General features: G+C 43.0%; 1 protein-coding gene across 3 annotated transcripts in view; it reads left to right on the top strand.

Moving 5' to 3' along the window:
- Positions 1 to 3,091: 3,091 nt before the first annotated feature.
- The window catches only part of INPP4A (inositol polyphosphate-4-phosphatase type I A), a 135,949-nt gene continuing 120,296 nt past the window's right edge, over positions 3,092 to 18,744 (top strand). For all 3 annotated transcript variants that reach the window (XM_015411201.1, XM_015411200.1, XM_015411199.1), the window contains exon 1: positions 3,092 to 3,279. The gene's annotated coding sequence lies outside the window, so the exon portion shown is untranslated. The remainder of the gene's footprint in view (positions 3,280 to 18,744) is intronic.

Genomic DNA, 18,744 nt, shown 5'->3' with positions numbered 1-18,744 from the left:
TTTTGCAGTACCCCAGACTTTTTGAATACGGTTGTGATAGTTAAAGTTAGGAATCTGAGTGAAATTCTCAAATCCATTGATAATAAGAGGGTTAGGAATTAGAATTAAGTTCTATAGTGCTTTACTGAAGACCATTTTAGATTTTTCTGTGAACCTTGGGGATAGCATCAAGTTGGTAGAGCCCTACATGGTAGCCTTGGCTGTCCCTGCCCTACAAGTTTAGCTATGTACTTAAGGAACAGACTTTGGCTATTAGATGTAGTGATTTTTCATTCTGTCTGGTGGTGGTTCGAAGAGAATTTGTTAGCTCTGCCTCAGTAACAAGCAAGGGTTTTATAGCGGTCTAAGGATATACTGGTAGCAATTATTGGAGACTGAATTTTATTTAGGATAGTATGTGTAAATGTAAACTTTTCATCAAAGTTATTTCACAGGCCAGGCAGCAGAACTGAAGCTCTCCTGTGTACCCTAATGTTAAGAGACGTTCAGTGCAATCTTAGGAGTGGTTACTCAAGAATAAAATCCACTTCATTCAATAGGATTTACTCCCAGGTAAATTTGCATAGGATTGCATCTGTACTTAAGACAGTAAAAGAGAGAGCTGGTATTATAGTTTTTCCACTACATAAACATGTACAGTCTGAGCTTACCTTTATTTCCAGTTGACTTAGAGGTAGTTGTGTTTTATTACAGCTTGCATTCGTTTAAACCATTCATTAGCCTATGTTTTTAATCACAAGTACCTATTTACTCCAGGTATGTCTTTTTAAGTTTGGTTTCATAATGTGTTCTTTAAAAAGATTTCTAATTATATCATTACCCAAGATAAAGTTCCATGGAGGTTCATAGTTCCAATTTCTTGGTTTGAAAAAGTATAGTCTAGAACAGATCTGTAGTGATGTGCAGACAGGTCCAATGCATGACTATTCAAATGCAGGGCTATTTTTGGGCAGGAACGCACAGAAACGGCTCCTGAGTTGGCCACGCCCAGCAGGAACTCATTATAATAGGCCACACCCAACAGCAGGAACTCATTAGGATTGGCTACATTAGGGGTGTGTGGCCTAACATGCAAAGGAGTCCCTGCTACAAAAAAAAGCCCTGGGTTTTGACCACAAACAAGGTAAACAGAATAAGAAGGGAAAGGTGGGTGTGGCTGGATGACCACACTTCTGGTAACATGGGGGTGTGGCCTAATGTGCTAATGAGTGGTGTGGTCAGGGTGTGGCCTAATATGCTAATGAGTTTTACTGTTGGGTGTGGCCTATTATGCTAATGAGTTCCTGCTGGGCTTTTTCAACAAAAAGAGCCCTGTTCAAATGTAATTCACATTGAGTTCAACTGGACTTCCTTCCAGTAAATATGTGTTTACTTGTAAATGTTTATGCCTTTTTACTTGTAAATTCCATTGTGCTCAGTACAGCTTTGCTTCCAGATTAATGTACCAGACTGCAGCCTTGCATGGCTGGTTTGTATTCTTACTTATTAGAAATAAGAAAGGGGTATGTTTTAATAAAATAACAGCACAGAATTGTTAAGGATTTTTTGTTTGCATCTATATAGGCCAGTCTCCTACTTGGACTGAAGTATCGTTCATATTGCATTGATTTACCTAAAGATTTCCCCGAAGGCAAGCCTTTGCTCAATGAGATCAAAATGATAAAAAACAAAAGGATTATAATTCTTTCAAAACAAATTGGTTGCCAATTTTGTTAGTGATGGATCTATAAATGTGTAATTCTTAACACGCATTGTCTCAGTGGAAGTACCTTGCCAAACAACTTCTCACATTCCTATTCTATACATGAGATTGTGATGGAGCCTTGATCCTTTGACCTTTGCAAGAAGGGAATAAAGTTGAAAATGTTTTTCTTGGTGGCAGATACTGCAGAACATCCGTGTTAAGAATTTCTGCTTGTTTGTTTTTAATGGAGTATGAGGTATTACTGTTTCATGGCATCAGTGCTGGAAACTTTTTAAAGCTAAGTTACACCCTTCTAAGTACATTGACTTCAATGGCTTTAGACTGTACTTGTGTTTAGGATTTCACTGTCAATCTTTTAATCTGAAGAAGGCTTTCAGTTTCTTTCCGGGCCTTAACATAGACTCACAGGTAAGTACAAAAAGAATCACCAAATCATCTGCCTGCGCCCACCTAGGTGTAAAGGAGAAGCTAACTCATCCCAAGAGAAGGCCAAGTGTGACATGTGTTAACAGTACTGCGTTTGTGAAGAAGAGTTCTTATCTGAAACTTGATTTCTATTTTTCAATGCCCTTCTAACTAGAGGATGGGGAAGAAGTGATAAAAATGCTTGCAACTATGTGTGCAAGGAAATAACAGAGCTGAGGAACTCCTTGTGAATTCAGAGCCCACCCTGAATAAGTGAGGTATAGTGTGACAAATCATTTCCCCACCCTATCTAAGGGAAGATGCGCAAGAAAGACGATAGGGATACTATTGTTCAGGTGGGTAGCCGTGTTGGTCTGAAGCAGCAGAATGAAGTCCGAGTCCAGTGACACCTTTAAGACCAACAAGGTTGTATTCAAGGTATATAAGCGTTCCTGTCCAAGCACACTTCTTCAGATACAACGAAATGGAATTTCCCATTCTATACCTATAGGTAGAGGGTGAGCACTAAATTAGCATACAGCACAATGAAGATGTTGAACAGATTCAAGGACCAAACAGGAACAACAAACTTGGATATATATGGTCCCCATTTGGAGGGCTGAGCCGCGCCCTTACTTCTTCAGATACAACGAAATGGAAGTTCCCATTCTATACCTATAGGTGAGCACTAAGTTAGTATACAGCACAATGAAGATGTTGAACAGATTCAAGGACCAAACAGGAACAAACTTGGATATATATGGTCCCCATTTGGAGGGCTGAGCCGCGCCCTTCTGCATCTGGCCCGTGGACGCACCTTTCCCTCGAAGTCCCATCGGCGCGATTGGGGCTGGGGAGGGGCCTGCAGTGGCGGCAGCTGTCCTGCAGGGGGCCGAGCCGCCGAAGCGCGGGAGCCGGAGGAGGAGCCGGAGCGGTTTGTGGCGTCATAGCCGGCGGAGTGGCTGCGCGTTCGGGTGCCGGGGCTGCGGCGGCTGTGGGAGCTGCTTTGGGGTGTGGGGAGCAGCAGGAGCAGCAGCCGCAGCGGGAGGGAGGGGCTGCAGTGGCTCCCCGGGCCGAAGGCGGGAGGGCAGGTCGGCCTCTGCCCGGCATGGTCTGCAGGGCTCGGTGAAGCAGAGCGGGGCTCACCTGGACCCCACAGCCGCCGCGAGGTAAGCCAGCTCGCTTGCAAAAGGGCTCTCCCCCCTCCTCCTCCTCCCCCCCTCTCGCTGGGTCCCAGGCAACCCTCCGGCTTGCCGCCCGCGGCGGGGGAAGTGTCGGCTCTCTGCGGTATGCAGACCCGCAGGCGAACCCCGAGCGGCGGCCGGGGCGGGGGGAGAGGGCAGGTGACCGGCAGAGGTCTCCCACCCTGGGCTGGGACTGACAGGAGAGGCGGCCTTTCCTGTTTAGCCTGGAGCTGTCCCCGCGGGAGGCTGGGGACGGCGGCGACGGCACGTCTTCGGTTCCCTCGGGTCCGGGTGGCTCCATTTCTGTGCGTGTGGGGGAAAGGGGCGATCCAGGTGCTGCGGTGTCATCAGGACGGCCTTTGCTGGAAACGCGGGTGCCGCGGATGACAACAGAAGAGGGAGTCTCTGACAGGGTGGCTTTTCTGCTCGCGGTGTTGTCGAGGCGCTGTTTTTTTTTGTGCGATGCAGAAACTTGAGGGCATCCGTTTTTCAGGGACAGGAGCAACCCTCGGCTTTTAGCGAGGTCGGAGGAGCCTGGGAAGGGGTATCAAGCTGACTCTTATGGGGTTTGGGTTTTTTGGAGGGTTGGATGGTCTGCTAGCTGCTGTGGTCCTCGCAAACCCAAACAGTCGTTGGAATGAATCGTCATCGTGTGCTGCATTTTCCGCCCGAACTAGATTGTGTATGTACTACTACTACGACTAGCTGTAGGTTAAGACAGTAAGATGTTCATCCATTTTGAACAGGCCTTGCTGTTTCAGGAAGGTTTCAGGAGGAGTCTCGTGATGATACTGAAAGATGCTTTTGTTCAATGCTTTTTAAAATTGCTTGTTTTCTGTAGAGTGGTGTGCATGTGCATGCTTGGAGAAACATTGCTCTAGAAACATTGTCCATAAAGAGAAAGCCCATTGTTTTTGTCCGGAACATGTGTAGAAATATACTAAGTGATGAAGGATAAGCTTTAAAAATGTACAACAAATCTATGTCTAAAAACATCCTGTGATGCATGTATAACTACTGTCATTTAATATTTGTCTTCCTTTTCCACAGTGTTGACTCCTTATTTAGTCTGCAATTTGCTTTGTAATTCCTTCTCACAATATCTGTAGGCTGAGAACATCATTATCTGAGTTACAAGCAAACTTACTTGCAAATAAATCTCCACTGAAATCAGCTGTATGACCACAATCTGGGTCTCCTTTGGCCAAGCCTGCTATCCATGACCTTTACAATTTGTTGTACTTAACACATTACTTTTTGACCTATGTATGTGGGTATGCAGCACATTCCCACTTTGCAGGCCCCAGGGAGCTGAGATCAGTTGTTGCTTCTTGTCAGACACAGTGGCAAAATGTACTTTCTCATATGGTAGCTGTTTAAGAGAGCCAGTTTGGTGTAGTGGTTAAGTGTGCGGACTCTAACCGGGTTTGATTCCCCACTCCTCCACTTGCACCTGCTGATGTGACCTTGGGTCAGTCACAAGCTCCAGCACAGCTGTCCTTGAAAAAGAGCAGTTTGTGTCAGAGTTCTCTCAGCCCCACCCACCTCACAGGGTGTCTGTTGTGGGGAAGGGAAAGGAGTTTGTAAGCCGCTCTGAGACTCCAAGTGAAGGGCGGGGTATAAATCCAATCTCTTCTTCTCTTCTTCTTCTTCTTAACCTCTCTTTCGAATTGGTGCAGCTGTTTGAGTTGCAATTAATATTAGCAATGCTTTATAGAAATATCAAACAATGGATTCTTTCTTCTAACAAATATACAGATGAAACATATGCACCCTTTTCATTATAGTGTTAAAATGTCTTGAGTTTAAGTGATGAAATGTTTTGAATGTGCCTTATCACTTACTAGATTCAGGTGGGTAGCCATGTTGGTCTGAAGCAGCAAAACAAAGTTTGAGTTCAGTGGTACCTTTAAGACCAAGGACCAAACAGGAGAAGAGTGCATCAGCCCATCAAACTCCAATTTTGATATATTTATTTCCTAAACTATGTTTTTCTCTGGAATTAAGCCCAAACAAATGATAACCATATACACTAAACTTGTTATTCCTGTTTGGCCCTTGAATCTGTTAAACATCTTCATTATGTTGTATGCTAATTTACTGTTCACCCTCTACCTATATGTATGGACTGGTAACTTCCATTTCATTGTATCTGAAGAAGTGTGCGTGCACTCGAAATCTTATACCTTGAATATAACTTTGTTGGTCTTAAAGGTGCCACTGGACTCTAACTTTGTTCTGTTGCTTCAGATACAGTATCTGAAGAAGTGTGGATGGACACGAAAGCTTGTCCCTTGAATAGAACTTTGTTAGTCTTAAAGGTGCCACTGGCCTCAGACTTTGTTTTGCACTTAGTTCAACTTAGCATATGGGAATGGTCCTTTGGCCCTCCCATCACCTGTGGCTAGGAAAAAGCTCCTTGTCAAGGAGCTTGTTAACTCATTGTACAAATAAATCATTCAGTCTCCTCTTTCACTGATTTTCAGCTAAACACGTGAATCACTTTTATTGAAAAGACTTTTGATGAATGTGTGTGTTCTTTAATTGCTGAGATGATAGTGTGAGACAATAGTGTAATTACAGCTGACTGACTGGCTCCTGGATTGCAAACTCTTTATTTCCTTGTGTATAATGAAAGCGTCAGTGTATTATACCCATGGCCTTTAAGTAGAGCTCATCTACGTTGCCCAATAAGGGAAGGAGTAGAATACTGTTGTCCCCTCTCCAATAGATAATTTAACAACTGTAGCTGTAGTTGGAAGAAGCAAGCTATGGGAAAAGGAGTATAGGAGCTCAAATGTTAACAGATGTTCCGAAGAAAGCAGAATGCATGTTTGTTTGGAATATTGTTTACATCTATTTAGTATTAGGTGCGAGACCAGACTATATTGAGAGTGTGAACCTAGCTGAAAAATCCAAAGTAAATATTAGACATGACAGTATGTGTGTCTTGGCTGTCTATCAGGATATGTCAAGTAAGATACATTAAGAAATGCTGTTCACACATGGCTCCTCTTTTGTCCAAGAGATTAGCTCCTCCCACGCTCAGATATGGACCACTTGGTCGAGTATAATGTATGTGCTGGGCAATCTGAGAATACAGTAAGCAGCAATCAGTGTGACTGTGGAGTCTGAAAAGTGCTGCCACCGTCATGGAAGTCCGAAACAACTGATAGGAATGGGTTTTTCCAACATTGCAGGTGTGGCCCAACTTCATTTCTTGGCCTTTGGGTAATGCTGCTTTTTTTTTTGTCAGAGGTTGTACGCCAAAGGTGCATTTGAATGAAGATGTACACTAACGTGGCCTTCTATACACTGTTTGCATTCATCACGTGGTGTGAATGTACAGGTGGCCACCATGGGAAGTGGAAATCTGTATACGTGGAATATATCCAAAGATGTGTAGTGTAATGCCAGGGTTCCTTTGCTGAAGCACACAATGATGTGAATTGTGTGAGCTAATGTATGCTTCGAAACTAGGATATAAATCATTTGACTCAATGTGCTTATGGACGGTGCCTAATGTGGCAAAGTACTTTGTTGAAATTATTTTGCATGAAGACTTGATTTATTAGACCTGGGTGAGATAAAAGTCTAACGTGCAGATACAGGTTTAGCCTAGCCTCCTCCTTGGTGTGCTGGTTTTTTGTTTGTGCAGAGAATTTTTTTGTTGTGCGAATAAGAAACAAGGTGATATTTATAGACATAGTACAATGACTTGCAAACTTTCTAGGTTTGAAAGTACAGCATCTGCTGAGAAATCCCTGTATTTCTGCAGTAGAGCCCCTGTGTTTACAGATGGTTCCAGGAAGTGTTCTAGGTCTGTGGGTCACAGAGTCTTCAGCCTGTGGGTCACAGAGTCCATGCTGGGCCATAAGACACTGTTGTTCTGCCTTCCCCCCTCCCTTTCTTTATGGAAAGATATGCTGCCAAGTACACATGCGTGGAGAGCAAGATCATCACACTTCCTGCCTTTCTGGGCACACACAGAAAGCAGGAGCAGCAGGATGTGAGGGGGCGAGGCCACCTCCATTTTATTTATTTATTTACCATAAAATACATTACAACCACTAATTAAAATCAGCAATTTAAAACTGCCAGTAGGAAGAAGAACTGATCAAATACCTTATGAATAAAACTCTTCAGCTGCCTCCTAAGGATCAGGAATGGAGGAGGCCAGGTGCACTTCCCTGGGGAGGTGATTCCATAATCACGGGGCTGCCACTGAAAAGGCCCTCTCTCATATACTCACCAGATGAGCTTTCTTTGATTGATGGGACAGACAAAGAGGACCTTTCCATTGTGATTCTTTGTTCTTTACTCATGGTATACTTCGTGATACTCAGCTTGTATTTTCTGTCTCTGGATCTCTTGGTCTGCAACCTGTGCTTCTAATTGTGGTGCCTTGACCCCAGCCAGTCAAGGTCTCAGTGGCCCTCCCTCTTCCCATCACATGACCATGTCACATGCTTGCAGAGTCATCAAGAACTAAAGGTAGCTCTTAGGTTTAGAAAAGTTGAAGACCATGATCCTGCGGTATACACTCAGAGTGCTATGGATCAGGCCTGTACACTGTCGCTGTTGTCGCTTCATGTGAAATTAGCGTACCCTAGAGTGCAGCATAAAGCTCCTCTGAAACTGCAAATTTCAAAGGAAGGTTAACAGTCAGGCAAGGCATCTTTGAGGGTAGCTTCTCCATCTCCACCGTTATAAGACTTCTTGCTGACCCCAGAGGTTTCTGGAACACATTTTGAGAATTATTGATGTATTTAATACTGGGCTTCCTACCATTTTACAAAATAGATCTTTTATGGTGTGATGTGAGTTTTTCCTACCTAACACTGTTCATGTACATGCTTCTTTTTCTGGTGTTCAGAGAACTGGTGGTTGTGGATTGCTAGGAGTGAACGCCCATATGTGTGAATTTGCTATTGCAGCTCCCTGTACAGCACGAGCAATGTGAATGTCTGTTTTCAGTATTGCCTGATCTCACTAATCAGTGTTGACTGTAAAATGGTGGCGGAGGTCCTAATTTAGCAGTGAACCTTCTATGTATCGTTAGCACTGATAACCTGGAACAGTTCATAACAGACAGGGGCAGAGAAGGGTACTTAGGTTGTTTTAGATGAGAAAGGAATCTGTTGAATGACTTCCTGATTATTTGGTAGGATGAGTCTGCTCTATGTCATAAGGGCTGCCTGATAGTCAGATGTTAAAATTTTAATTATTTTCATGATCTCCGTGAATGATTACAGAAAGCAGAATTCTGGTGCCAGGTAGAACTATTTTTGTTTTTGTGGGCTGTGATCTTAACGATTTCCTTTTTTCTCTTTTATAGCGTGTCACCCATAGGCATTTTATAAGTAAAATGATGATGTTTCTGGAATAGGCAAAGCTGCCTTATATTCAGACTACGGATCTGTCAAGGTCACTGTGGTCTACTGTGACCAACATGGGCTGTATAGGCTCTCAGGCACTTCACCTACTATCTGATACCTGGATTTGAGCCTGGGACCTTCTGTAGATGCTTGACCACTGAGCCACAACCTCTCCCCACCATGGAAATAAGCTGACGTAGCTCACTGGCTTGCAGATATATTTTTTTAAGTGTTATGGTTCAAATATTTATAATAAACTGATACTAAAATAAGTTTGCCCATTTTCAGTGGAAAATGCTATATTGGGCATCATGCGTGTTGTTAAAATAGAGGTTTGTGTGAAGTATCATTTTCAGAGATATATTCAGAAAATTTCCAAAACCTGTTTTGTCATGCATGCATTTCTCATTGTTTCCAGACTTAGTGCAAAAGAGTAAAGCGGCTAAAGCAAAACAACTCCAAGGCAAACAACAGAGTGATGAGGACAAGCTTTTAAAAACTTTTCAGTAGTCTTAAACAGCTGCATGAGGTTTATTTTTAAATCATACATTTGCTGGATATTTGGCAGATAGTTCCAGTAATTACCAGCCAGTAGCATATAGAAAGCTCATGTAACGGGGTCTTACGGGGATCCTCTGTGCCTGTCATTTGTCTCTCAGAACCCAGTGCCTGAAGGCAGAGGTGCCTTTTAGCTATCTGCACAGTATTGTGTTTTGAGGAGGTAAAGCCTCAGGTGTAGTTTGGCTGAGCTGATGGGATGGCATGGAACGTTAATAATTACTCCAGTTCTTCAGCAAGCAGAACTGTTCATTTGCAGTCCAGCTCCTGTGAGGTTAGGGAAAGTTTTTGGCTGGAATTAAAACCTTGTACGTACCCTAAGGACAGGAAGGAGGAGCGTTATGTGCCATTTTGAGGAGTGGGAAGAGATCTTTGAGAGGTAGACAAACTATATCAGCATGGTACCCCTGAGCAATGTGACACTTGCCAACATCTTTCCTGGTGCCCGCCAACTGCTTTTAGAGAGTGGCTAGGGTTGGGTGGGGATTTTTCCAAGCAGGGCTTCTGACTGACCATGGAAGCTCCGATGGGCTATGCAGATTAAAAAAAATCTTTAGCAGCAGTTGCCACCCTAGCAGAAATATCTTTACTGCGTGACTGAAGATAAGCAAGAAAATATTTTGAAATATGTTTATTTAAAAAGGCATCCTATTAAGCAGAGCTTCTACCTGAAATGTTGAAGTTACTGAACAAATTTTGAGTCTAGTGGCACCTTTATGGCCAACAAAAGTTTATTCAAGGTATGAGCTTTAGTGTGCATGCACACTTCCTCAGACACATTGAAATGTAAATTAACAGTTCTACATAGGTGAACAGCAAATTAGCATACAACTTAATGAAGATGTTTTGACATATGCAAAGACTAAATAGCAATAATAAGCTAAGTTCATATGGTCACCATTTATTTGGATTTTGGGGGGAACAGTGAAGTAATAAATATGTCAAAATAGGAGATAGATGTGTAGAAGTATCCTTCTAAGAGTAATAAACTGTGACACGGCTGCCCACCTGGATCTGGGTTGAAGTTACTGTTAGAGTTATGCATAACCTCACTCCCTGACATCTTGTGGTTGGCTCTACCTCCTGCCACAGCCATTTTGTGGTTGTACCCACCACTCTGTGTCAGAATTCCAAAGGTACCCACAGGCTCAAAAAGGTTGGGGACCCTTGAACTTATGTGGTACTGCAATTCCTTCAGTGTATGTTGCCCGAGGCAATTTAACACATTACTGTGGAATTATCCTAAGCTAATTTGTTGGCTGTATGCTTCTACCCCTGTCTAATAGCTGCTGATAAATCTGTCCTCCATGAAAAATCCTTCTGCAGGAGCATCTGTCGCCATCACCAAATCTTGTAGTACTTCCTTTTGGCCTTGCTGAATCTGGTGCCAACCAATTTAATTAAGTGACCCAGAATTTCTTATATAAGAGGAAACAATCAATTTTAGAAGAGAAGAAGAAGAGATTGGATTTATACCCCGCCCTTCACTTGGAGTCTCAGAGCGGCTTACAAACTCCTTTCCCTTCCCCTCCCCACAACAGACACCCTGTGAGGTGGGTGGGGCTGAGAGAGCTCTGACACAAACAGCTCTTTCAGGAACAGCTGTGCCAGAGCTTGTGACTGACCTAAGGTCATATCAGCAGGTGCAAGTGGAGGAGTGGGGAATCAAACCCGGTTCTCCCAGATTGGAGTCCACATACCTAACCACTACACCAAACTGGCTCTTTAGGTTGTGTGGGAGAACTATCCTAGAAACTGAAGCATGGCATCTTTGTTTTCATATTAGTAAAAGCTGTTGAAGTTAAGGTATGGAGCAATCATAAAAACTACATATCTGCACATATTCATGGGTGGCTCTGCCATGTGATCTCAAACAGATTCCCTTCCCTTCTCATAATATAAGATAACTTTGGGTCACAGAAATTAATTGGTAGGACAAATAAAAGGCAGTATGTCTTCGCTTAGTATACAATTGATATATGGAATTTTCTGGCCAAGATGTAGTTATGGCTGGCTTTGATGGTTTAAAGGGGATTTAGGCAAATTCATGGGAGAATAGGTTCATCAGTGACTGTTAAACATGACTGCTAAATAGAACCTCCCTTTTCAGAGGGAGTATTGCTCTGAAGAGATGTTGGCAGAGGGCAAACTGCAAGGGAAGGCTGTGGCCGTCATCCCCAGTATGTCCAGCTGCCTACTGTGGGAAACGGAATGTTGGACTAGATGGACCCTTGGTCTGATCTGGTGGGGATGTTCTCACAGGCATAAAAATAGGTACTGGAGCTGTTAAATTGGATAAAACAACTAAGTAACTAAATAATTGAAGAACAAAGTTTGAGTCCAGTGGCACCTTTAAGACCAATAAAATTTTATTCAAGGAATAAGCTTTTGTGTGCAAGAACACTTCAGATACAGTAAAACAGAATTACATATAGGAAGGGGGGGGAGCTTGCACATAAAAGCTTATACCTTGAATAAAGCTTTGTTGGTTTTAAAGGTGCCACTGGACTCAAACTTTGTCCTGCTGCTTCAGACCAACACGCCTACCCACCTGAAATAATTGAGAGTGAGGGTTCATGGAAGCAGTATGCCATCTAGTATGTTTTAAATGTTGGCCTGAAATCCGGCATCTTATTTGTTCATTCTATTGTATGAATAACTGGCTTAATTTTCCCAGCTATCAAATTTACATGAAATCCCCCCCTCCCCCTTCTAGGAAAGTGACTCAGTATAAATGCAAGAAGAGTCTGACTGTTGCCTGACTCATGTAGAGAAACCAAGCTAAAAAGCAAAACTGGTCTTAATCATTTCTCCAAATGAGAAATCCACACAATCTGTTTGATGCTTTCAAGATCTCTGAAGATGATCTAGCCTGTGTTTTGCCCCCTTTAAAGTATTCTTCCAGTCAGAGACTTTTGTGAGTGCTGGGTGTGCTGAATTGGTATGCCCAGTATTTGCAGTCCACACATGACAATCCTCACATGATTTGTGGTTAGGCAGAGGTTCCCAAACTTATTCGGCCTACCACCCCCTTTTCAGAAAAAAAATTACTCAGCACCCCCCTGGAAATCTACCTTCAAGAAGTGGACAAAAAGATACAGTTTGTGGATCTGCACCTGGATCGTTCCAGCACCCCCCAGGGGGTGGTATTGCCCACTTTGGGAACCAGCGGAAGGACTAGCAGGGTCACCAGGACTGGCACATCCACTATGGCAATGATAAAGCTAGGTACCACCAGACCCCTATTCTAGTTTGGTTGATACCTCTACAGTCCCCTTCCACTTTGTTTTGGTGCTACCGCTGCTTGGGGAAACACCCGTTTTCAGAGACTAGAAGTCTTTACCTGTTTCTTGACTGACTTCAGCCTGTTTCTTTATGGTAGCTGTGTTTCAGGCCTATTGCTTTTGTTGCTTGTCATTTCTTTATTAGGAGTGAAATCTGTAAATAGTGCTCCCAAAGTCATTCAAATACCAGTTGGAGTCCAGTGGCACCTTTAAGACCCACAAAGTTTTATTCAAGGTATAAGCTTTCAGGTGCCGCACACTTCTTCAGACATAATTTCATTTCATTGTGTCTGAAGAAGTGTGTGTGCTCCTGAAAGCTCATACCTTGACCAAACTTTGTGGGTCTTAAAGGTGCCACCGGACTCTAACTTTCTTCTATTACTACAGACCAATATGGCTGCCCACCTGGAAATACCAGTTGGGTCAGTCCAGGCAGGCCATGAACAGTTGTCTTCCCGTTTTTCCCTCCAAGCGCTGGATCCATGGGAGAACTGTCACATGGTAGCAGAAGAGGAGGGTGCAGTCAGCCCTACCCACATATTTGTGGTATTAACAGGGAAGGAAACAGCGCTCACACCTTTGTATGTGTGGGCTGTAGTGGCATGGGGAAGCGGTTATGAAAATTTGTGTTGATGCCTAAAATAAAATGGAAGGGAATATGTGCTTGTCCTCCCTGGCTTGTGCATCTAAGTACCATCCAATCTGAAATTGTTAATATAGGTTTCAGAGCCACAGTCAGAGTCATATTATCGTTATTGGAAAGACGGAACATTGGGCATGTGGGGAAGGAACAGGCCTTTTGAAATATTCAGTAAAGGGGCAGGCTTCTGCCTTATTTTGTGAAACTGAGTTTACTCTCTACGTATTTCCCGTGGCTGAATTGGAATAGTTCCTCATTGAAGGAAAGCGAATGAAACTGGGCAGGCTGTTGTACTATTCCGAAAGAGGTCAAGGTATTGGGCTGGATGTGAGCTTCTAAATCAGTGTCTTGAATGCAACTGAGCATTCTGTCTGCAGAGCACTTTCTTGTCTCCCCCCCCCCCCCCCCGCCTGCAACGCCTTATGAAATACTGTTCCTGGCGAATCAGGATCCCTCAGGAGAACAGCGTGAAGGTGGCCATTTGGGACTGTTGAAGGAGGGATCAGGTGAGAAAATCACCAGAAATGTTTGGCTGGGTAACACCCACTGAGCCCCCATCCCACCCTTTGGGTATTCTCCCTTGAACTGTTTTCTCTGAAGACAGCACGCTGCTGTTGCCGAGCCCTCAGTTGAAGCTAAAGGGGGATTTTTGAAATGTTTGGTAAAAGCTCACTTGTGTAAATGCACAATGACTAAAAGATGAAGTTATGCCTTATGATTGTTCTCTGCTCAGTCTCCTTCTCTGACTGCGTTGCCAAAGACTGTTCTTTTTTAACTCAGCCAAGTTATTTGTAGCTTGGGGGGGGGATCTATACTCATTAGGCTTAATGCAACTTGATTTTGTTTGGATGTAAGTTATAAATAGAACAAAAGCTCATTTACAGAAATTATACTGACCATTATGCATTTGAGGATTGCAATATGTTTATTTATTAGCAGACTGGCTGGCTTCAAATTAAGAAATTGAGATGAGACTTTCAGAATTTGCTTGAGAATTCAGGTCTTGACTCATGCCAGAATTATGTAGACAGGCCAGAAACACTGAGTCAGATAATAAGATAATAACAACACGAATATAAATGTGTATTAGAAAAGAAGAGCAGAAGAAACTCTGGCATTTCAGATTGTTGTGGCTAGCTGAGAGTTGGAAAGAGATCCCACACAAAAATTTGGCTAATGGTACTTACACATACAAAACAGGGCTGGAAATTCAGATAGGAAACAGGCATAGGAAGCCTGTTTCGAACAAGTTTTCAGAAGTGGCCTGGACCGTACAGTACACCATAGTCATCAGATTCAGTTTCCAGAGTCTGAAGATCAGTTCAGTGGTTTCAGTGTAACAAGGCCCTTGGGGGAGATATCCCAAGATCTTTTTGAAGAATATCCGCTCAAGAATTAACTGTTTTGCCTGTTTCTGCTTCACCCCCCATCTATGAATGCTTTAGCAAGGTTTATAAGGTATGAGAAATGAACACTGTAGTTCCTGTGTTCTGTAAAAGTAACACAAGGAATTATTGCCCAGTTATCCTATTCTTCTATTGCATTCTTCCTTGTTATTGAACAAGCTAGAACAATGGGCTGGACTGAATATGGTCTTTGGGGACCAACATACAGGATTGAGGAAAAGCACAAGTACAGTCGCCAGAGTTCTGTACTCAGACTTTTCAATATGGTTGTAAATCTGTGAAACCGTTAAATGCAGCCTTTTTGATCCAGGACAAACTGGGAGTACGTGTGGATAAAACTATGATGTACCAGTGGTGACTGATGTAGTTTATTCTGGGCAAGAAACCTTCTATTGGTCTGTTTAGCAGAATCAAGCTTGGCTTTGAAGATTAGCTTACATAGGAAGTTTTGAAGTCCCAGAAATGTTTAACAGTCTTGCATTTTGGTTCTATTCTTCAGTTTATTTGTTAAAAATGGTACTACAGTTTAAAAAGATTATACCATCACAGTCCTGCTTCACAGATTTTCCATACTGCTGTAATTGGAAGACATGGTTTTATTGTTGATGGTGGAAGCAGGCGTGAGACATTGCTTAGGGATTTGAGGATGGTATGTAAAAGAGCAATTAACGGTTAATTACTAAAATCCACAGACAGCTTTTGATGTGATCATTCCACCCTCCACAAAGTGTTTTTTGATGGATGAGCACTCATAATTTCAATTATTTGGTGCTAAGGTTCTCAAAAAAAAGGTATTGGGCTTGTTGGCCTGTTTTGGCAAAGTTAAGAGACTTGAGATCCTTCCAGATAATATTTTACCTTGGGTTAATTACTAAAATCCCCAGACAGCTTTTGATGTGATCATTCCCCCCTCCACAAAGTGTTTTTTGATGGATGAGCACTCATAATTTCAATTATTTGGTGCTAAGGTTCTCAAAAAAAAGGTATTGGGCTTGTTGGCCTGTTTTGGCAAAGTTAAGAGACTTGAGATCCTTCCAGATAATATTTTACCTTGCAAGAAGTAAAGTTGGTGATTTGAGTTCTCCCTGATTTCAAGGTATTCACAGCAAATGTTCCCCACAACTAATATGTGGGGCAAAGATTCAGGCTTATATAGAAACAAACAAACTTAAAGTTCCAGAAAATAAGATGTTGAAATTAGAGATCTTGGAATCCCACCAGAAACACCAGGAACATATATACATGTAAGATTTCTGATCTAAAATATTTTTAAATATTTAAAATTTCAGTTTCAAAACCAAATACGAGCCATTTTAAAATGGGGACCACAGAGTGAAAGCAAAGCAAATATGTTCTGTGTTGCTGGGGATGAACCTAGGAGAGTCCCTCCGCCACTACAGCAGCTTTGCCTCTCCCCTTCCTGCCAAATCCATTTCCCCTCCTGTGTGGTTTGAACAGAAAAAAAATTAAAAACCGAGCTTTGGATAGAGAAGACAAGCTCAACTTGCTACCTCCCTACAAAGCAGCTGTGCTGACTCAGTAGTTGAATTCCCTAACCATTCTTCAGCTGTTAACAATCTTGGTGAACCGTTTCTAACATTACAAGAGACCAGCCCGTACACCAGAAGCTTAAGTGGGGCTAATGTGCTGGCTTTATTGCTGGATACATCCATGCTTCAGGCCTTGTGGACAAGTATTACAGTGACCTGCACCAGGAGATATAAAACATAAAGAGAAAATACAGTGGCATGTGCATACCGTCTAGTACATTTTTATTCTGCTTTTCCTCCAAGGAGTCCATGGTGGTATGTGTATTACACTTATACACCAAATAGAAAACATGTGTTTGGTTATATTAATGTACTAGGAGTAAGGTTCGTTGTAGGAAGAAATACAACGAGCTCTAGAAGGAAGCTCCAGGTGAGTGTCCTGACTGTGGATGGTGGGGTGGCAGAGGGAAGGGGAAAATAGAGGCAGGCAAGCCATGTTTATTTCCTTCTGCTTAGCTATAAGGCAGGGCTGTCTCAAGTCATTTTGCTGCCCCAAGTGGGTAGCATGGGAGGACAGCCTCATGGTAACAGGTATGGTTCCCTCCATCCCTGACTTACGTTGATTTGGGGTTATGTAGTGGCAGCTAAGGTAGAAAAGCACCTCCTCCTATGCCATGTCTTCTGGGTTCCAAGGGTCTGGAAAGTGGTTCCATAGCCAGTTACAGGATTGCCAACTCTGGGTTGGGAAATACCTGTAGATTTGAGGGGTAGAGCCTGGGGAGGGCAGGGTTTGGGGTGCGGATGGACCTCAGCAGGGTATAATTCCATAGAGTCCATTGCCCAATTGATATGTTGTGGCTGGGGAACACGGTGATTTCTGGGAGATATCCAGGCCCTACAGGGAGATTGGCAACTCCAGTGACAGTTTAAGGGAAGATTGGGATATGTATTTTGGCAACTTCAATGACCGTTTAAGGGAAAATTGGGATATGTATTTTACCTCAGGACACATTCAGTGACTCGCAACAACAAATTGTTTAGCATGTTAGAGGCACAGGCCAATCAGGCCGCATATGCAAATGACCTCTGTGTTCCGGCTGGCTATTGAGGGGAGAGGAACAGCAAACTGTTTAGAATATTGGAGGCGAGACTCAGGCAACGCAGCCAGTGGATAGGGGCAGCTTCTGAGTGACAGATCAGGAAGCGAACTGATTTGGGAGCATGTGGAATGTTCAGGAGAGTCCATGACCAAAACAGAATTATATATAAGGAGATATTCTTTCCATGCAAGGTTGAACAGAGAGGTGGATTCAGGGAAGCAAGAGAAGTTAATAAAGAAAAACCTGCTCTCCCCCCCCCACTGTGATGATTGCCTTTAAATCCTTGTTAAGCTTGGCAAAGAACAGTTTTCTGTGGCAGGTTGGGCACATGCCCCCTTCTAAAGAGGAGGTGCTTTCCACTGGATTGAATGTTATGGGTATAGTTTGCTTTAATGGAAAAAAAATAAGAAAAATGAGTGAATGGGTTTAAGTATCATACTTAATTGCTTCTTTTCCATTTTAGCATACTTTTCTCTCTTTAGTCTCTTCTACTTACTTATGTAATATTACACAGTTTATGGATGACTGGCACTAACAGTGGGAGCAAGAATGTATAATTGGTGTTCTCTCTTGCTTTACAGGTGTGTTTCTGTGACATATTTACAAATCTGTGTTTGCTGTTCTTAAGGCTTTTAATTCAGGCTTTTTAATCTTCATAAGATTTATTACCAGTAGTTAATTTTCTAGAGCATTCTTAACTTCTTGCTTTTGAAGGTAAAGCATGCTGTTGAGTTACAAACTACTCATGGTGACCCCGCAAAGTCCCACCTTATGGGGTTTCCAAGGGCAAGAGCTGGGCAGAGGCAGTTTGCCATTTCCTTCCTCTGCAGAGCAGCTCTGGTTTTCCTCAGTGATCTCCCATCCAAGTACTGACCTTGCTTAGCTTCCAGGCTCTGATGGGATCAGGCTAGTCTGGGTTAATAGGGCTGTTCTTGCTTTTACATCTTTAAAAAAATGTGCTGTCATTGTATGGTTTGCATAAATTTAAATAATTTTAAATTTGGAGGAAGAAAGTGATACATTTGTGTGTTTTGGACCCTCCTCCATTGTGTCCATAGTTGTAGAGGCCTATCCCTTTGAGCGAGCTTTGCTCCTATCCCGGTCACATTCTGAGAGCAGCTCCTTAATTTCTGCCAAGTAAGTGCATGACCACCATTCATTTAATTTCTCTCTCTCTCTCTGCCTGTCCTGTCAAAAGCTATATCACTGGTTTGAAAACTGCAGATTAAATTGCCACTAGGAAAGTTAAGGGGATGCCCCCTTGGAACATTTTATAACTGATGAGCAGGTTCTCTGTCCAGACCATTGAAGCAACTGCTTGGGGTTGGCACAGGGAGGCGACTGCCAATGGACCACAGGGGGTTCTTCTTGCTGCTAGCTGCTAGCTGCTGGCAGCACAAGGGACGACTAGCAATGCTGCAAGGGCTTGGTTTGGACCAAGCTAGAGGCCACATGGACCCTGGAGGTGATGGGTGTTCTTTATTTGAGGTGACAAAATACCTGAAGCTTGCCCCTGCAGGTAAGTGTCTCGATGGAAGTCTTGGGGAAAATATTGCTCCTGGCACCTTGTCATTCTCCAGAGCCTCAGTGGTCT

The sequence above is a fragment of the Gekko japonicus genome, unplaced genomic scaffold, assembly GCF_001447785.1.
Source record: "Gekko japonicus isolate JY-2015 unplaced genomic scaffold, Gekko_japonicus_V1.1 scaffold1123, whole genome shotgun sequence".
In the NCBI taxonomy this organism is placed as follows: domain Eukaryota; kingdom Metazoa; phylum Chordata; class Lepidosauria; order Squamata; family Gekkonidae; genus Gekko; species Gekko japonicus.
Note: the sequence above shows the minus strand (reverse complement) of the source record. Positions and strands in the feature narration are given on the sequence as shown.